Source organism: Bos taurus, chromosome 6 (genome assembly GCF_002263795.3).
Source record: "Bos taurus isolate L1 Dominette 01449 registration number 42190680 breed Hereford chromosome 6, ARS-UCD2.0, whole genome shotgun sequence".
Lineage (NCBI taxonomy): Eukaryota > Metazoa > Chordata > Mammalia > Artiodactyla > Bovidae > Bos > Bos taurus.
In genome coordinates this window covers 102,403,025-102,423,631 of record NC_037333.1, presented here as the reverse complement: position 1 = coordinate 102,423,631, position 20,607 = coordinate 102,403,025, and the positions used below count along the sequence as shown (strand labels likewise).

The following is a 20,607-nucleotide window of genomic DNA, read 5'->3' as shown; positions in this document are numbered from 1 at the left end:
CACAGGGGACATAGAAAATGCATCTGCTACGATTATTCTTTCCCCTTCTTTAACCCCCATCCCCCCTCCAATTTCCTTTAGGAAGAAACCACAGCATGGAGTCTCTTTTCAGTCTCTTTTAAAATTTAAAAACCCCCAAAAAGAGATCCTGCTTGTAAAACCTTTCAGAGTTGTTTGAAAAAGAGAAGGGGGAAAAAAAAAAGGCATAAGGAGCCAAGTGCTTATATTCTGGCCAAGTTATGAGCCTTTGAGAACAACAGCTTGAGGGGAGGACAGTTAACCCCATTCTCTTGGGCAGAGTGAGCTCCTTCCCACGGGTCTGCACTGCCTGTGACGCTCAGCCCACCCTCGCCCTCCTCGGGAGAGGCTGGACCGCCGGAGAACTGCGGGAATCTGCAACAAAAAAAACGATGACAGTCTGAAATACGTCCCAGTGCCAACCTCCGAATTCGTCCGTCACCTCAGACCCTGACGAGTTGACAGAGCAGCAGAATTTCAACTCCAATAGACCTGAATGTGTTTCTGGGCAAAGAAGCAGAGCTAAACAAGGACAGAGATTTAAAGAATATTGGGCATTTGTCAAACTTATTTCCAGGCTGTGTGCGAAGACAGGATTCAGCTGCAATTTTCTGCCAAGGGTCTGGGTCCAGCCACCTACCTGAAGGTAAATTTTAAGAAGTTTACTGTATTGACTTAATTGTATTTGTTAACCTAGTTTGCATGATCAGACAGAGAGGTCTAATATTTTTGCCTAATACAAAGCCACTTGTTAACAACAACAATGAAAACAAAAATCCTTTTGCATGATTTACAGAAAAACTACTTACTAGGGAATTTTAACACTAGAATTCATGTTTCCTTTTCTTCCCCATGGTTAAAGAGCAAATACTAATAAATGATGCTTAGAAATGGAAAAATATTGTTGGCCAGACTAGCATTCAGATCTTGGTGAAGTCTGAAATCCTGAAATGTGTTTTGCAGAAATACTTGACTAACTGTATTAAATAAATCAAAAGGAAAGTGGTTGTTAAAAATGAACTTTCAAATCAAAGTAATTTGGGTGTTTTCCCTGTTTAAATTATCTAAAGTTATTCAATCATCACCACTGTCCCAGTCTTTTACCTAATAGCAATGTAGAAATGGAACATTTTGCTTTTCCAAAAGATAAGAAACTTTCTATAGTATTATATTCATCTTTGATCATTTCTTTAGTTATTGTGACTATTTTTTTCCCGATTTCCTTTTAGAGTTTTCTGACTCAGTGTCTCTTGTCTCCTTCCATTATTTTTTTAGGATGCATACTCACATACACAAAATTCCTAATTCCTAATAATGTCTTATTTAGGAAGAGATAAAGGGGGAAGGGAATCAAAGAGCTAAAAAATTATCATAACTCCTATATTGTAAGGTATCTTCATTTCTGACTCTGTCTTCTAAAATAAAACAATAATGCAAGCCATGCTCCCTCATTCCTCCTGGGAATTAGAGGTCACCCTGGAGGAGAAAGCCGTGCTTTCAACTGCAGATCAACGCTGTTGATCTATAACCAAGAGGTCTTGCGGAGAGTGTATCCCTTTTGAACTGCCATTAATCTGCAAAGAGGTTAAATATGTCACCTTGGCATTATATCCGAGCTCCCCTCTGGCCCAGGGCCTAAGTACACTGAATAGAAATGTCCACTTGGTCCAACTCAGCAGAAATCCTTTTTTTTTTATTCTCCCCTTTCTCGTGGATATCAGTCTTTTTCAGTTCACAGCTTATTCAGCTCAACCCTGATGGTTATGACTATCATTCACTATGACTATTTAAAAAAAAAAAAAGGACACCCCTTTCAGGAAATATTTAAGTTTGTATTTCCGTCCATCCAGTAAGATCCAGCAAAGCACAGCAGTGTGTTCCATCTGCTGACCACCCAGTGCTGCTTTCCACATTTTGGAAAACAATATATACGTGTTATTAGTGAATCTTGTTTATTTTCTTTCAGGGAATTTTTGTACAGCCATTTAGCAATTCAATTCCTGGGCTTTCCTTTCCAGATCCTTTGGTGTTTAATCCCCAATAGGCACTCAGGCACAGTTTCACTTATCAACTAAGTAAAAATAATAAATAGTGATGACAGAAATGAAATGAATAATGATGTGTCTGGACAGTTTCAAACATTTTTCATTTCATTTCCTCTCAACTGCTTGTTATTTTTATTCAGTTGATCTGTAATGTAAAACATTGCTATTTTATTTAAGAAGGTCCAGAATGTGTTGGGAATCTTTTTCCCCCAAGAATATAAATGATTATTTTTCAAACTCCACATATGATTTTGGAACAACCTCCAGTGAAGGAGAAGGAAGCCCCCAACATTCAGAGGAACTTCCCCTGTAGGCCTGGATGCCCAAGGGATGTCCAATTAGGCTAGGAACTGGTTCACACAAGGCCCACAGAGCATCTTCTCCCAAGGGCTGTGCTTGCAATGGTGGTACCACCTGAGGCTAGCCTGATTTTTATCTTGGGCATTAAAAGATGGTCAGAAGTCTGGGGAATAGAGTGTGTGGTATGGTCTTGACTGATTGTAGGGAGATGGTGTAACAAAATGAGTAAGATCGTGGGCTCTTTAAACATACAGATCTGGTTTACATCTGGGCTTTACCAGGGTCTGTGACTTTGTGAAAATGACTCTTTGATCCTCAGTGCCCTCATTTGCGGAAATTGGGGTCTTAAAATTAGTTACTGCCTTAGCAATCTGTTGTGAGAATTGAGAGGAAATTAGCTATGCCTGATACATTTGAATCAATCTATCGATCATAACTAATATGAATGGAACTCTGTAGAAAGGGAATTTATTCTAGGTTTTCCCTCAGGATTTCTTCCTTGTAGTTACACACACTGTAAAATAAAATGACAATGCCAGGTCTATGCCTAGAAAAGTAGGTAGAGCATGGGTTTCAGTGTCTTACACACCTGAGTTTAAATCCTGACTTCTGCCTCTTACAGGCTATGTGAGCTTGGGGGGTCACATCACACCTTCTGGACTGAATTTACCCATCTGTTAAGCAAATAGTGATAATAATGCCTCCACTAGGGTTGTTGTAGGATTTAAATAAGGTGTTTTTTTAATGTCAGGTGCAGCACTTGGCAGAATACTAGACACACAGTGAAGAAGTTTTTGTTTTTGTTTTAATTCATTTGTATTGAAACATAGTTGCTTTGCAATGTTGTGTTAGCTTCTCCTGCATAGCAAAAGCAATCAACCGTATGTATACATATATCCCCTCCTTTTAGATTTTCCTTCTATTTAGGTCACCGCAGTGCAGCTAAGTAGAGTTCCTTGTGCTATGTAGTATGTCCCCATCAACTGTCTGTTTTATACAAAGTATCAATATTGTATACAGGTCAACCCCAATCTAGTGAGGAAGTGTTTGATTACACACTTGGAATAATTTTTCTTGCAATAAAATTGGGGGTCAAGAAAGAAATATTCTTTGAATTTTCTTTTGATCCAAAGAAATGGAAAAATAAATAAATCTGACCCTAGTGAGTTCCCTTGTGTGTGTGTGTGTTGGCGGGGAGCAGTGGGGGGAGAAGCTCAACATAAAGTATTACTGCTTTATCAATTAGTTGCTTCATAATGGTCAAGTCAAGTGAAACCAAAGTGAGCTTTCTGTTTCAGATTGCTGTTAAGAGGGGTGAGACGAAATAGGGCTTTGTGCTCAAATCTGTTTTATTGGCTACTTGGACAGGAGAGAAGGCCCCAACATTTCTCCTTTCTTATCTTTTCTAAAGGCAAGAATAGGGGTTTTGACTTGCTCTTAGGGGTTTGGTTTTTTTTTTTTTCTTTCTTTCTTTCTCTAACTGAAATTCACACGCCAGGGTTTGGGTTTTGTTTTTTGTTTTTGTAAACCTCTCCCCTATGTTCCTAGGACCAAAATGTCAGCTGCTTTTTCTGGCTACATGCAGCAGGAGCCTCCTGTCGTCATAGCAATGAAAGCGTATAGAGAGACTCGAGTTTCACAACCCTCTCTGTGAAATCACTCTGAGTCGGCTTTGAAAAGCCTTCTTTGGAAATGGAGCCTCCCGTCCTGGCTTCTTTCCTTCCTATTATGCAACCAACTTATGTACAGCAGCGGCAGTAGCCAAACATTTCCTTTAAAAAGTCAGTGAATGGATGTAAAGACAATGAACAAGAAAGTCACTAAATGGTGACCATTGTACTGTGGAGTGCAGGGAGCAACCACCAGGAAGGCCAAGGAGGAAAAAAAAGCAAGGACCTCACTTTCTAGCACAGGCTGCACATCCCACAACAGAGCCATTTTCCGAGTTCCCACTACCGCCTCCCAGCTTCACCCATGAGCTCACGCAAGTGTTTACCAATCAAGGGGATACATGGGCAGGTTTCCTGGAATCCTGGCACTCAGACTCTCTAGATTTTTATTGTCTCCACTCTTCACCTCATCCTCCCATATATAAAAGAAAGATAATAGTGGTCATAAATTTGTCATGGGAATTGCATGAGCTACTGTGTGTAAGACTCTTATTAAAGATTCTGACCAGTGGTAAAGGTTGGCTGTGAAGCCCCCCAAGCCTCAGTTTCCCCTGTGTCTTAAGTGGGAATAACAGCTAACTCATAGATTGTTCTAGGGTTCACTGAAACAATGGATGGAAGTGCTCAAGAAGTCGTAGCTCTTTTAATACTCTTCTCATTAGGTCCAACCCTGATAAGAATGACCTTTTTGAACCTTGAATTTCCCAGTAAGTAAACTGTAATGAAAACAGGCCTCAGAATTGTCACTGTATAAACACGAACCCTTGAGTGTCTTAAGAGAATAAAAGGGAATAATTGAGGATTTTTACCTTTATAAAGAGTAAAAAAAAGTCTTCTCATCTTAATTAATGCTAGGGCAAAAGATATCAAAGCACCTTATCTTTCATTAACATGCTTTTTTTTTTTTTTAGTTTCTGGCAGATCAGTGGTTAAACTCTGTGCTTCCACCATAGAGGGCACTGGTTTGATCCCTGGTCAGGGAACTAAGATTCTGTTGCCACATGGTGCAGCCAAAAAAAAAAAAAAAATCCATTTTAGTTTCCTCAGTGTTGAAATATTACTTATTTCTTCAGGTCATGAAACAAATAATATTTTTATCTTATGTCTCAAATGACTAATATGATGGCATCACCAAATCAATGAGCGTGAGTTTGAGCAAACTCCAGGAGATAGTGAAGGACAGGGAAGCCTGGTATACTGCAGTCCACGGGGTCACAAAGAGTTGGACACAGCTGAGCGAATGAACAACAATTCTGTGTGAAATGCCTGGAATACTACAGGTGCAAACAGAGAAAGATTATGTTCTTGTAGCACTTACTCTGTAGTTAGGGAGACAGGTATTAATCAAATCATTGCAGTAATAAAAAGTGGAAAAATATATATTTTTGTTAGGAACATATATATGTGTGTGTGTGTATAATTGAATCACTTTGCTGTACAGCAGAACTTAACACAAAATTGTAAATCAACTAGATTTTGATAATTTTTTTAAAAAAAGTATCTTTGCCCAAACATAAAGTGCTGCTAAGTCACTTCAGTCGTGTCCAACTCTGCGCAACCCCACAGACGCCAGCCCACCAGGCTCCCCCGTCCCTGGGATTCTCCAGGCAAGAACACTGGAGTGGGTTGCCATTTCCTTCTCCAATGCATGAAAGTGAAAAGAGAAAGTGAAGTCGCTCAGTCGTGTCCGACTCTGTGCGACCCCATGGACTGCAGCCCACCAGGCTCCTCCGTCCATGGGACTCTCCAGGCAAGAGTGCTGGAGTGGGGTGCCATTGCCTTCTCCGAACTAAAGTGACCTCAAACAAAAAGTCACCTTCATTTTTCTAATGAGAAGATCCTCAGCCAAAGTCTTTGGCCAGCCTAAGTGCACAGATGGATAATATATTGTAATGTATACCTAGGACACTTACTCTATTGTTACAAATACGTTATTTTAAATCTCATATCATTTTAAATATTTTATGCTTCTAAAAATAATTTTTTCCATTCTCCTATTTCATGAAACGACATTGTTAAAACTCTCTCTGTGCATCTTTAGCATCGTTGTGTTCACTGGATCGACTCTGTAATTATCTAAAGAGAAACGTGCATCAGCCATCTTCTGCACGTCACTTCTCAGAAATCTGCTGAGTCTGCAGATTTGAGCCCCAGGCATAAATTCTCATCCTCTGGTTATGATCTCTACATTTAATGACCTTCTATATAACTTTTTTCCAGTGCTCTTTAAAGGGCTTATTTAAAACCACCTGAGTCTATAAAGTGTGGTTTTCTAAAACTGTGTGATTCCAACATTTGCAAAAATGAAGTCATGCCTCAGGAATAATTACCAAATCTGCCTTAAATATCTTCATCTCCTTTTTTCTTGCCCAGGTGACCTTCTTAAGATCAAAAATAAGCCTTGCTTGAGATCGTTTCAGGCTGTTTGCCTGAAATGGTGCTTTGTTGTTGAAAATGAAATAACTGAGATCATGACCTTTCATGTAGGAGACATCAGAAGTACTAGAATCCCTCTTTTCTGCAAATCCCTCTTTTCTGTGGCTTGATTTGGGGCAGGGGGAGTTTGTATTATATGGAGCATGAATTGTGTATAATTATATGCTGATTACTAAGTGTTAAGAAGGCAAAGCACCTTTGTTCTAAGAAAGTATATAAGGAACCTGACCTCCACTCAAGGTCAGTGATGGCTTCCCTTGATCCAAAGGCTAAACAAAGATTAACTCTATGAGAACTGTGTGTGCTGGGCAGTGGTGGTTGGGGCAAGTGGTGCTGGCAAGAGAATTCTGAGTGTGTCAATACTTCGTGCAAAGACCCTGTAGCAGGAGGGATCATGGGATATTTGAGGAACAGAGAGAAGGCCAGCTCCTCTGTGGGGAAGGGGCAAGGCAGTGGGAGACATGAAGCCTAAGCAGGTCCCCATAACACCCTTTCCCTAAGCACTTAAAGTATTTATCCTCTGCTTGAGTCATGATTAATATTCAATTCTGGTTAGGATTGAAGATCCAATGGGTATGAACTGTATCTGTCCCTGCCTAGAATCCCATAGGTGTTGTTTTTGTTCAGTTGCTCGGTCATGTCCAACTCTTTGTGACCCATGGACTGCACAATGCCATGCTTCCCTGTCCTTCACCGTCTCCCAGAGCTTGCTCAAACTCACGTTCTCTGAGTTGATGAGTCGATGATATCCAATCATCTCATCCTCTGTCGCCCTTTTCTCCTCCTGTCCTCAATCTTTCCCAGCATCAGGGTCTTTTCCAAAGAGTCTACTCTTCGCATCAGGTGGCCAAAATATTGGAGCTTCAGCTTCAGCACCAGTCCTTCCAATGAATATTCAGGGTTGATTACCTTTAGGATTGACTGGTTTGATCTCCTTGCAGTCCAAGGGATTCTCAAGAGTCTTCTCCAGCACTACATTTTGAAAGCATCAATTCTTCAGTGCTCAGCTTTCTTTAAGGTCCAATTCTTACATCTGTATATGACTACTGGAAAAACCATAGATTTAAATATATGGACCTTTGTCGGCAAAGTGATGTAGGTTCAATTAGTCAAGATGACAGGCAGGTGAAGGTCAGAGCCTTAGAAATGTCTGCATCTGTGAGTCTGAGTGTATCATACACTGGAAGGTCTGAAACACTTTGATATCAAATGATGATTCAGCAGAGATCTCGAAATAGAAAGCCATCTTTCTTAATCCTTCAGATTACTGTAACACCCAGATACAGAGCTCTCCCAAGAGATTCACTAATACTTTAAAAGCCCTGAAGCAACAGAATTAACTCTGGATCAGGTAACAACATGTATACCTTAGCCAAAATGTGACTAAGGGATTTGCTCTCTGATAACTTGGCTATGTGTAAAGGCAGGATGGAGGAGAATGTTCTGTTTGAGTCTGATTATGAAATATCTATAATAATCATTTTGTTCACTCCATTTCCTTGAAGGGAAATTTTTCCATAGCTGTAATAATTACTAAAAATAGCAGCCTACAGTCTTCCCGATATAAACAAACTTCACCAAAGATACCTGGCCTTATTTGGAAGTGTGGACATACATATGCCGGGAAACAAGATTCTAACAGTAAGAAGAAAAGTAAAGTAACAGGGCAAACGCTCAGTGCAAACCTCTCCTTTTTCTAGGGCATATGTTATGTCGTGTTCAGTTCTTCTTACTTCCGATGAGGCAAGATGATCAGATCAAGTAGTCATCATCTGCCTTGAAAACCGAAAATGGTAAAGGAAGTTTCCTAGGTCTCAAAGAGAAGGAGTAGGACTTATAAGTTTGGCGGAGGCGGCCAATGAAGGAACCAACAATGGTAGAGTATATACTGGCTGCCTGAGGATCTCGAGTCAACATGAGAATTCAATTACAAAATCTCGAAAGGATAACAGAACTAAGATTTCCAAGGAGTCGGCATAGCCAACACAAGAGATGGAAAAGAGTAGACTCCAAGCCCGTTCCTAACTTTAAAGGCACGGAAGGCCATGTTTTCATTCCAGTTCAGTGGTCAGACAGCTTGTCAACACTTAGGAGAAAAAGAAAGAGCAGGGAGATAAGAAGAGAGAAGAGATACAGAAAGATTTGGAGTACCCCATGGAGATAGATGGTTGGAGTTAGTAGATTTATATGGCAAGGCAACAAGCAGGACTTTAAAAATAAAATGTGACATTTAAAATGTAAATTTAAACTCATGTTCTTTTTTAAAAAAAAATCTATAGGAACTGAAAATAAATCAAATACAATACCTACTCTGACCCAATCCTATTCCAATTTAAATTTCTAGAAAATATTATGGAAACTGAAATGGAACCAATACAAATAAGAACTCAAAATGAACCACAGAGCCCAAAATGTTTTCTGGCTGTTTGTGTAAATTCTGTCTAAATCTAGATGGAGAATGCCAAATTCTAGAATATGCCAAACTTTAGGTGCCCTTGCCTTCTCTAAGAAGTAGAAATTTTAGGAAACCCAGAGACAGAGAGACCAAGAGTCAGAGGGCTTCACTCGGAGGAACGTCCTATGTTTCCTACCAAATGCCAAGCAATATTTAGCTATCACTTGCACTGCTTTCTACCCTCAACCTGAAGGACCGCACACTTAGTCTTGGAGACCAGAGCTGAGATTACTCTGTCAGAGGTCAAGGGTGGCTGACACTCACATGGCCCATTCTACCCGTTCCTTTCAGACCAGTCTCTGCAGGCTTGGCTGGACTACCCTTCTAGCTAGAGGGAAGATTATTCAGACCCTTTGCTGTTTTTTCCAGTGACAGAACTCATAGACCTGCTGAGAAATCTAATTACAATCTCCTTTCATGGTGAAATCCAATTACAACCTCTCCCACCGTGAAAGCTAATCCTTTAGATACAAAAGGAAACTCAACAAAGCTGTTTCAGACTTGAGGATGTGTCTATGTCCAGTCTTTTCTCTTAAGCAACTATGCAGAAAGGTTGCAGTGACCTTGACCTGCCTTGTTTAAGAACAATGGTCATTCTATTACTACTCCCATTCCCATAAGAAGGAAAACTATGTTCTTATTTGATCCCAGGAGTTTCTAAACTCCTGTCTCAAGGATCCATTACTTGAGCAAAGCAAATCCTCCACGTGCACATTCTTGATTCTGCAAAACGACTTCTCTTTTTGAATGTGGAATGTCATGTCAAACAAGAAAAAAAAATGGTGAGTTTATAGTCAATATCTTTCTATAATGTTTTCCTGACATCTTTTTTTAACATTTATTTATTTTCATTTCTTTATTTGGCTGCTCTAGGTCTTAGTTGCCGCATTTGGGATCTAGTTCCCTGACGAGAGATAGAACCCGGACTCCCCGCATTGGGAGTTCAGAGTCTTAACCAATGGATGGATCACTAGAGAAGTCCTTTTCCTAACATCTTTAATGCCCAGTGCCACCCTTTCAGCCAAATCATTCCCTTGAGGATAATGAGAAACCGCCATGCTGCTTGAAGAAGGGTCACCCCAAAATCCTAAAACTTAATTGAGATAAATAAGACATTTCTCAAGATAGTCATTTATGGAAATACATATTTTACAAATACCTGGCAAAAGTCTGTAATTGTTGAAACAATGAAACTACCAACCACATTCCAATCACATCATTATTGCTACCACATAATCACTCTAGTCCACCGAATAAGTGTAAGACCCAGATTTGCAGCCTAGCCCCCAAAATGGGCAATATTTTTAGAAGGAGCATCCAATCAACTTGCAAGTTTTTTTTTCAGTTCAGTTCAGTTCAGTTCAGTCACTAAGTCATGTCCAACTCTTTGCAACCCCATGAATCGCAGCACACCAGGCCTCCCTGTCTATCACCAACTCCCAGAGTTCACTCAGACTCACGTCCATCGAGTCAGTGATGCCATCCAGCCATCTCATCCTCTGTCGACCCTTCTCCTCCTGCCCCCAATCCCTCCCAGCATCAGAGTCTTTTCCAATGAGTCAACTCTTCGCATGAGGTGGTCAAAGTACTGGAGTTTCAGCTTTAGCATCATTCCTTCCAAAGAAATCCCAGGGCTGATCTCCTTCAGAATCGACTGGTTGGATCTCCTTGCAGTCCAAGGGACTCTCAAGAGTCTTCTCCAACACCACAGTTCAAAAGCATCAATTCTTCGGTGCTCAGCCTTCTTCACAGTCCAACTCTCACATCCATACATGACCACAGGAAAAACCATAACCTTGACTAGATGGACCTTGTTGGCAAAGTAATGTCTCTGCTTTTGAATATGCTATCTAGGTTGGTCATAACTTTCCTTCCAAGGAGTAAGCGTCTTTTAATTTCATGGCTGCAGTCACCATCTGCAGTGATTTTGGAGCCCAAAAATATAAAGTCTGACACTGTTTCCCCATCCCTATTTCCCATGAAGTGATGGGACCAGATGCCATGATCTTCATTTTCTGAATGTTGAGCTTTAAGCCAACTTTTTCACTCTCCTCTTTCACTTTCATCAAGAGGCTTTTTAGTTCGTCTTCACTTTCTGCCATAAGGGTGGTGTCATCTGCATATCTGAGCTTATTGATATTTCTCCTGGCAATCTTGATTCCAGCTTGTGTTTCTTCCAGTCCAGCGTTTCTCATGATGTACCCTGCATATAAGTTAAATAAGCAGGGTGACAACATACAGCCTTGACGTACTCCTTTTCCTATTTGGAACCAGTCTGTTGTTCCATGTCCAGTTCTAACTGTTGCTTCCTGACCTGCACACAGATTTCTCAAGAGGCAGGTCAGGTGATCTGATATTCCCATCTCTTTCAAATTTTCCACAGTTTATTGTGATGCACACAGTCAAACGCTTTTGCATAGTCAAGAAAGCAGAAATAGATGTTTTTCTGGAACTCTCTTGCTTTTTCCATGATCCAGCGGATGTTGGCAATTTGATCTCTGGTTCCTCTGCCTTTTCTAAAACCAGCTTGAACATCAGGAAGTTTTTTCAAGGGGTCACTTATTTATTTATTTACTTTTGGCTCTGACAGGTCTTTGTTGCAGTGTGTGGGCTTCCCATTGCCGTGGGTTCTCTTGTTGCAGGGCACAGGCTCTAGGGTGTGTGGGCTTCAGTAGTTGCGGCTCCCGGGCTCTAGAGCACAGGCTCAATAGTTGTAGCTCATGGGCTTATTTGCTTCAAGGGATGAGGGGTCTTCCCAGACCAAGGATTGAATTCATGTATCCTGCCCTGGCAGGTGGATTCTTTACCACTGAGCCACCAGGGAAGCTCAACTCATAAGTTTTTAATTGCATATGAGCAGAACAAGAACACATAAATGCTTTTGTTTTGTTCTGTTCTGTTATATAATAGGGTAAAGTTTACCATGGGCTTCCTGGGTAGCTCAGCTGGTAAAGAATCCACCTTCAATGCAGGAGACTCTGGTTCGATTCCTGGGTAGGGAAGCTTCCCTAGAGAAGGGATAGGCTACCCACTCCAGTATTCTTGGACTTCCCTGGTGACTCAGACAGTAAATAAACCATCTGTGAGAGGCCTGGGTTTAATTGGGAAGATCCCCTGGAGCAGGGCATGCAACACATTCCATTATTCTTGCCTGGAGAATCTCCAAGGACAGAGGAACCTGGCGGGCTACCATCCATGGGATCACAAAGAATCAGACACAATTGAAAGACCAAGCACAGCACAAAGTTTACCATAGTTTCATAACACTGCTATGACCAAAGAGCTAATAAAAGTAAATAAACAAGGATAAGAATCCAATATCCAGAGTGACCCTCAATAGCCCCCAAAGTAATGTATTTTTACTTGATTCAAGTTGAGTTACCTAATTATCTATATAAAATGATAGAGACACAGAGGGAAGATGACCTAAAATCTACAGAAGTCAGAACTGATCTTGATCATGGATCAAAGAAAACCTGTAGCTGGTTTCAAGGCATCATGATTGGTCAAGTCTTCATACTGCCTCTATTGCTGTTGCTGTTTATTCACTAAGTTGTGTCCGACTCTTTGTGACGCCATGGACTGTAACTCTCCAGGATGCTCTCTCCGTGGGGTTTCCCAGATAAGAATACTGGAGTGGGTTGCCATTTCCTTCTCCAGGGGATTTTCCTGACCCTGGGATCAAACCTATGTCTCCCGCATTGGCAGGTGGATACTTGACCAGGAAAGTCCCTCATGCTGCCTTAGCACAGTGGAATCATTTTTAACTCTCAAACCATTTGTTCAGTAGACTTTGCAGCCTTTTATTGGGGACCAAACAACTTTGAGCTAACTCTAAATCGACAAAGCATTCTGTTGGAATTCACAAGGGACAAAATACAGATGCCGAACCCCGAGTGTCTTCTTTCCTTCTCTTTTTCTTCCCTGCTTCCCGGTTCCAGCACACATAACAGCAGGCTTTTAAGGGGATATAGATTAAGCTCTTTCTAGGACAACATTTCAATGATTTCTAAAATATAGGCAGAGAAAACTACGGGAAGCTTTTGTTTTAAACCAAGAACTTAGAGCTTTTGGCATAGACCTTGGCATTCCCAGTGGTCTTGCATCAGTATCTTTTTAGATAAGTATAGGGGGACAGAGAGGTAGAAAGTACCAGCATCATCTCACCTATAAAAACAGATGATTGATGTCTTCCTGTGATAGGAAAACAATGCAAAGTGATTGATTTCAAAAATAAATGTTTTCTTATAATTTGAAAAATAACCTGGGTAAAAAGTTGGAGATTACCACGGCCTGAGATCTGGATATGATTAAATTCCTTTCTTTCTCAAAAGGTGACACACAAAATTCCAGCCCATGCTGCCTCTAAATTTGATTTTTGTTGTTTTATCTTTCCCAAATCCTGTGTTTAGATGGTGGCCACAGTAAGGTCTGACGTTGTGGTCATGGCTGGAGGCGGCCAACTCACCTCACGCTTCCCAGCATCTTGTTAGAGGGGTTAATATCTCTAGAGATCCATAGCCAGTTATTGAATGCGGTGTGTACATATCAGTGCCATGAAACCCAAAATAGCCATTGTCCAAAAACAATTAACAACAGATTCCCTTGTGCAGTATTTTTCATCCAAGATACAATTTTGTTTTAATTTGGCTAAGTAGATTACTCTTGATTGGGCAAATTTCTACCCATTCTGGGACTAATCATCTAAAACCAGTGTTTTTTAGAAATGTTCAGTCAGCCTAAGCTGATGAGTTGTGTTTCCTTTGGTGTGGGAAGGGAAAAGAACAAAGAGACTCATTTACTTCCCAAGTCTCCAGATTAATCCTGGCGTCAGGACACTCTAGAGACTGCGTGAAAAGGAAATGGAAGAGTAAAGTGAAAAATGCCGCGTTCCAACTCAAAACACTCCCAGAGCTAATTGCCCATATTTCTTTCTAAAATTCTTCTATTGTATAACACCTTCAAATCCTGTGTGAAATCATTTGAACTGAGTGCTAATCACATGTAATATCTTGTAATTTTTTTATTGTCTCCAAAGATAAGGACTGATATGTTCCATTTAAAAAGAAATATGTGCACTTGCTAAGATATGTAAGGGAGAAAAAATTTTTCCTCACCCTCTTATGTTAAGTAATTGCGGTCTGCAAATTAAACTGACCAAATACAGATTAATAGGAGAAAAGGGTTATTCCCACATATAGAAAAGCCAACAAAGGTTCAGTTCAGTTCAGTTCAGTCACTCAGTCGAGTACAACTCTTTGCAACCCCATGGACTGCAGCACACCAGCCTTCCCTGTCCATCACCAACTCCCAGAATTTACTCAGACTCATGTCCATTGAGTCAGTGATGACATCCAACCATCTCATCCTCTGTCGTCCCCTTCTCCTCCTGCCTTCAATCTTTCCCAGCATCAGGGTCTTTTCCAATGAGTCAGTTCTTTGCATCAGGTGGCCAAAGTATTGGAGTTTCAGTTTCAGCATCAGTCCTTCCAATGAACACTCAGGACTGATCACCTTTAGGATGGACTGGCTGGATCTCCTTGCAGTCCAAGGGACTCCCAAGAGTCTTCTCCAGCACCACAGTTCAAAAGCATCAATTCTTGGGCATTCAGCCTTCTTTATAGTCCAACTCTCACATCCATACATGACTACTAGAAAAACCATAACTTTGACAGACCTTTGTTGGTAAAGTAATGTCTCTGCTTTTTCCTTAAGCTGTTAAAGGCTTGCCTACCTAACACAGTGGGAGAAAGAAAAGGGAGAGAAACAGCTTCCATTGGAAAAGCAAAAAGGTTTCTTTAGGAAAGACAAATAGTTTTTAGAACAAATGAGATAAGAGTTTGTGATACTTGTCTATAAAGATACAAGTGGTTTTTTGGTCTCCCTCAAAGTCATAGAACTCCCTTGAAGGGGAGTAGATCTTATGGTAGATTCACTCGGTCTCTCTTCTGGGAGTAGAAGCCACACTGAAAAGGGAATTTATATGACAGTTCTCACTTCTCAAATTTTCTGTTTGTAGTTAAGCAAGGGAAGCTCTGAGAAGGTTTCTTTTTGCTTCTATTGAATTTCAAATGTCTTCATCCTAATAATCTGTATACCAACTCCAGGATTCTGAGTGTGTCCTTATAGCTACTATAGGAAGACTTGAAACAGGGCAGGACAGGGGAGCAGGAGGAAGTTTTGTTGGCAGTGGATCTGAATTATATTTAAACCCACGAATCCTAAATTTGAATCAAAGACTGTGTGGTTTAAAGTCCCAGCAAGGAAATGATGGATCCAGGAAGGAAAACTGAATTTGTGGACTTGAGTGTGTTTCAGTCGTGTCTGACTCTCTGCGACCCCGTGGACTGTAGCCCTTCAGGTTCCTCTGCCCATGAGATTTTTCAGCAGGTCCAGGGAATTTGAGAAGAGTGAAATTAAGGGGTGATTTACAAAGGAGTGAGCAGAGCAGAGCGAAGTCACAGGGGTTGTAGGAATAGACTAGTAAGAGCTAAACTTGTATGAAGCAGGGAGAGGAAGACTTTTTGAACTCAGAAAATGCTGTGTGGAGAGGGACACTAATCTTCAGGTGAGGGACATAGTCACCAAGAGGATGCTGAGAATATATATTCCCTGATTTACTCTCCTCCTTCCCTCCAATCTCTCCTGACAATGCACCCCATTGGCTGAACCCAACAGAAACCATCATGCAAGAAAACCTGCTGATGCAGTTCACACAGGCCCTGGGGCAGCTCAGGACGAAGAACACTGGAGAGTGGGTGTGGAATGAATCTAAGATGTGTGGATGTTCAGAAGAACAAAATCTCTTCCCAATGTGGGAAAAGCAGAATGCACAGCTGTAGACCAGCTGTGTCTTCTCCTTGCTTGAAAGAATTTTCTGGAACATCCCCTCTGACAGCATAAATAAGCCTAGGGTTTTCACCCTATTTTCAAAGAACTCCCCAAACCCCAGCCACGAAATCCACTAGGGTTTATTGTATCTGCGGCTTTCACAGAAGGCAGATAAGGAGTAACGGAGCACCACGGGGTGGGCAGTTGTTCTCTGATTCAGCATGTTGGCCACGTGACAAGCCACTGCGACCATGAACTGAATTCTGAAGGGACTTCTGCTTGGAGTGAGTGCTTTCATTAGCAGTTCTCAAAACTACTCCTCAAAGCCCATCATTGTTCCCCAACACCATGAGAATGAGGTTACTTGGAACTGTTCTTAGGTATGACTTGCTGTTTTTCTTAATCCTGGAAAAGAACAACCCCAGTGAATGAGTCTTGGTACATTCACGGAGCCGAAAGCACTTGAAATTCTTTTCCCAACTAGCTGAACTCAACAACCGACTTACTCTGTTAACAAAAGAGTAGAGACAATTTCCATTGAATCCAAAGAGGTTTTATGTGCTGGTAGAGTTTAACTAATAAGGAAAATTCAAATAAGAGCAGTCAAAGGAGAAAGCTAAGAACCTGGCGTTGAGAGAAAAGACATTCCAAGGAGGTTGAGAACAAAATTAATTAGGGGGTTGAGAGAGGAACTAAAGGCAGGCAAAGAATAGGACTAATGTAACTGATCACTTCAGGGGCTAGGTCGGCTTTGAAAGGTGACTCGTCATGCTACTAGCCCTAGGAAGCAAATCACTTAGATATTAATTCTGTAATTGACAAGTGCCACAGGCCTTCAGGTGAGCCATACTCAGGAGTGGATTCAGAACTTGTGAACCAGAAGTTGACACAACGTGTGGGCCCTTCTTTTTTAAAAATAGAAAAATTGAAAGTAGGCATAGGGTTTTGTAAGAAGCCTGCACAAGTAGGGAGCCCTAGAATTTGAGCTTCTTGGCTTTGTGGCACATCCACCTCTGACCATACTCAGAAGTCTGTGCTTCAAAGGATATGCAAGAAAAGGGAGAGGAATGAATAAATGTAATGTATGAGAAACCCCCACATTCACAGAGAAAGAGGAAATTGACAAATATCAGAATATGATTTGAGGAAAGAAAAATAAATATGGCCCAAGTCATTTCTTCCCTACATCCCAGGGCAGGGAGGGGTGGCAATTTTCCAGAGGACTGTCAAATGCCTCAGGAGGAAAACAGAGCACTGCCTCCAAGGGTCCATCCCATACGAAGCTATGAAATGAGACCGAGGTTGCTCCATGTTTAAAGAATCCACCTGCCAATGCAGGAGATGCAGGTTCAATCCTTGGGTTGGGACATCCCCTGGAGGAAGAAGTGACAATCCACTCCAGTATTCTTGCCTGGAAAATCCCATGGAAAGAGGAGCCTAGCAGGCTACAGTCCATGAGGTCGCAGAGTCAGACATAACTTAGTGGCTGAGCAGGCACACACGAGATTAGTGAGTGGTGGATGGCACAGTAAGATAAGGAACTCTGAAAGGAATGATGAAGAGATGTCAAAACAGGGTTATTGCACAGTCTTGCCTAAGATAAGCCTGTGGGGATCCTCTAAATATAGTTGAAATAATCCCTCAATTATGCATTACAGGATGGAAAGAATGTACTAATTTCTCCTGAGCTAGAAAGAGAGAGATTCTTGAGAATGTCAAAGCCGCCCCTTTGGAAATTCTTGCATCCTTTGGCTTTCATGCTCCTCAGTCACAACTGGGCACAGTGGTCAGACAGATGTGCAGGAAGCTCTCCTTGAATGGATGGGTGAATGGATGGAAACTGAAGCAGAAGTGAGGTGACAAGTGAGAATACATGAATGATGCATGGGTGAAATATTTACAATAGCACCTGGCACATAGTAAAATCTCAAAAAAGATAAGCCATTGCATCAGTTACTATATTAACCAGCCAAGAATGAGAACCTATTTTTTTCAATAAAATAATACATTGTTGAATATGTGATTCTACTTCTAAAGAATATTTCACTCAAGATATTTAATGCCCATGCCAATTCTTCATTGCTGCTTACAAATGTGACTTTCAAATAACACTTATTGCACAATTTCTCAAGATTTTGTGGGTCAGGAGTCTGGGCACGTCACTCAGGGATACTGAGTTGGCAGGTGAGCCGCTCTGCAGGGTCCACAGTGGCTCCACTCAGACACACTGTGCCTTTGCAAACTTTGAAAGCTGGGGTCAGCAGGAATCATTGAACAGTGTCTACAGTAGGGTGACAGTCTCTCACAAAATGGTTTGGAACTCCCAAAGCAAAACGTTCTGAGAGATTCAGGTCAAAATTCCAAGGCTTCTTATGAGCTAACCTCCAAAGTCCCAGGACATCACTTCCACTTCAATCATTTGATCAAGTAAGTCACTAAAGCCAGTCCAGATTCAAGGAGAGGAGAATTTGACTTCACTTCTCAAAGGAAGATGCAGCAAAAAAATTTACAGTCATCATTACTATACTATATGTTTATACATATTAAATGAAAAATGTTAGAAATTGTCTCAAGACAACTACTCACATGAATTAGAATAGAGTTGACATTAGTGGGTATTTAGTTTTTAATGGAAGACCTGTTTCTGCCATATCAATGCTTCATATGTATATTTGTTTTGGTGGTCTATGAGCCAGCCAGTAGAAGACCTCCAGGCATTTGAAATTTCAAATCCTGGGCTTCTGCAAAAAGGCTATAAAACAGTCTAGTAGTCTAGTAGTCATCTTGTAAAACCCCAGATGAGTTCTCTTACAAATTTGGTAACAAGACACTTTGTTTCTAAGAGATGAAAAAGGCTCTCCTTGAATTTCCCTACCATCTCTCATCTTTAACCTCTGTTTTCCCACGGTGGGAAAAAATGGGACAAAGGGAAGAAAATAATAACTTAAGGGAATTCCCTGGTGGTGCAGTGATTAGGACTCCATGCTTTCACTGCAAAGAGCCTAAGTTCAATCCTTGGTTGGAAAGCTAAGGTCCTGCAAGTCAGATGGCACAGCCAAGAAAAAATAATGATAATAATTTAAGAACTCCAAGTAAAAGGATGAATTAAAGTTTCTGTGAATTATTACTTATTACAGTTATTAAGCCATCTTTATCCATATGAATATTTCAATGAAATGATATCTTTTTTCATTTTTATAGTTAGTAAAATTGTCAAATGCCTGTTTGATCACATTTGAGTCTCAAAACAACCCTAAGAGATAAATAGGAAAACTACTATCGTTTTTCCTGGTTTGTAGATGAAGAAGACAGTGACTTGACCAAAGTCTCTTGCCTAGTAAAAAGTACATAGTTCAGGTCAGGGGACTTACCTAGTGGTCCAGTGGCTAAGACACTGCTCTCCCAATGCTGGGGTCCCAGGTTCAATCCCTGGTCAGGGAACTAGATCCCACATGTCGCAACTAAGACCCAGCACAGCCAAAAAAATAAATAAAATTTTTTTGTTTGTTTGTTTGTTTGTTTTAAATAAATGTTTTTAAAAATTTATATAGTTCAGGTCTAGACTTAGATCTTCCAATTCCATACTATGCTTAAATTCCAGGGCTCCTTACTTTCAGCTATGCTGCTGCCTTTGAATAATTTCATACATTTGGGCAAAATAACATTTATCTAACTTCATATAAACACTGATTATTTAAGTCTTCAAGAATAATAACTCTATATTCAAAATTTTTTCTCACTTCTGCATTTTTTATACAGAGTTTTATTTGCTCTTTCTGCAAAAATAACAATTTGTATTCTGTAGAGTGCACACCAAATTTGAATGTCTCAAAATATATGACTTTTTCCTTACCCAGGAATAAATGGTATTCATCATACTTAGCAAGATCATCATGGGTTTCATTTTCAAAGTATTTTGCAAGCATCAGCTAATTAAACCTTCTGTAGTCTCCAGCCTTACAGTTGTTTTAAAAAATTTCTCATTTCCCAGAAAAGTTCTCCACTCTGTCTTATTTACACAAATCAGTACATTTGTTCAGTTCTTAAAATAAGAAGCAAAAGGCTGTGAAATTATTTTTGATCAGTATGTCGCAAATACAATTAGCTCAGTGAGACAAAAATGCCCCGTGACTAGTCTGAAGGACAAAGAAGAACACAGCAGGGGAACTCGAGGCCTTTTGCCTTCTAGATACTGGTGAAGTGAAGTGAAGTTGCTTAGTCGTGTCCGACTCTTTGCAACCCCATGGACCATAGCCTACCAGGCTTCATCCATGGGACTTTCCAAGCAAGAGTACTGGAGTGGGTTGCCATTTCCTTCTCCAGAGGATCTCCCCAACCCAGGGATCAAACCCAGGTCTCCCACATTGTAGGCAGACACTTTACCATCTGAGCCACTAGGGAAGTCCTTTCTAGATACTGGGCTATTCCACAAAGCTCTGTCTTTAAAAATACAACACAGGCATCTGCTTTACAATTAAAACTTAAGGTGCTTTCCTGCTTGGATCATTCTAAATGACATAACCATAGTCTTCCTTTAAATTTTGTTTTTAATTTCATGTGGAAATAAACAGAGACCCCTAAAAAATAGTTCCATCCTGGGACACAGTAAAGAATCAGGAACCATGCAAGAAAGGTTGGGGTTGACTCCCCAAAAGCCTGCACAGCTGACCACTGAAGCTCATACAACAAACTCATCCTGTCTTCAAATGTCTTCTCCACAGCTATGCCAAGATTCTCAGCATTCTATAGTTCATTTGAGATAAGGCAAATGTGAAAATAGCTCTTAACTAAGACTAGAAAGACACTGACTTGCAAATTTTATCTCCTACCTATGGATTAGATGTATGTGCAA

General features: G+C 40.7%; 1 protein-coding gene across 1 annotated transcript in view; it reads left to right on the top strand.

The window, feature by feature from the left end:
• Positions 1-432: 432 nt before the first annotated feature.
• SPARCL1 (SPARC like 1) overlaps positions 433-20,607 on the top strand; it is a 52,570-nt gene continuing 32,395 nt past the window's right edge. The window contains 1 exon segment of the mRNA NM_001034302.2: positions 433-664. The gene's annotated coding sequence lies outside the window, so the exon portion shown is untranslated.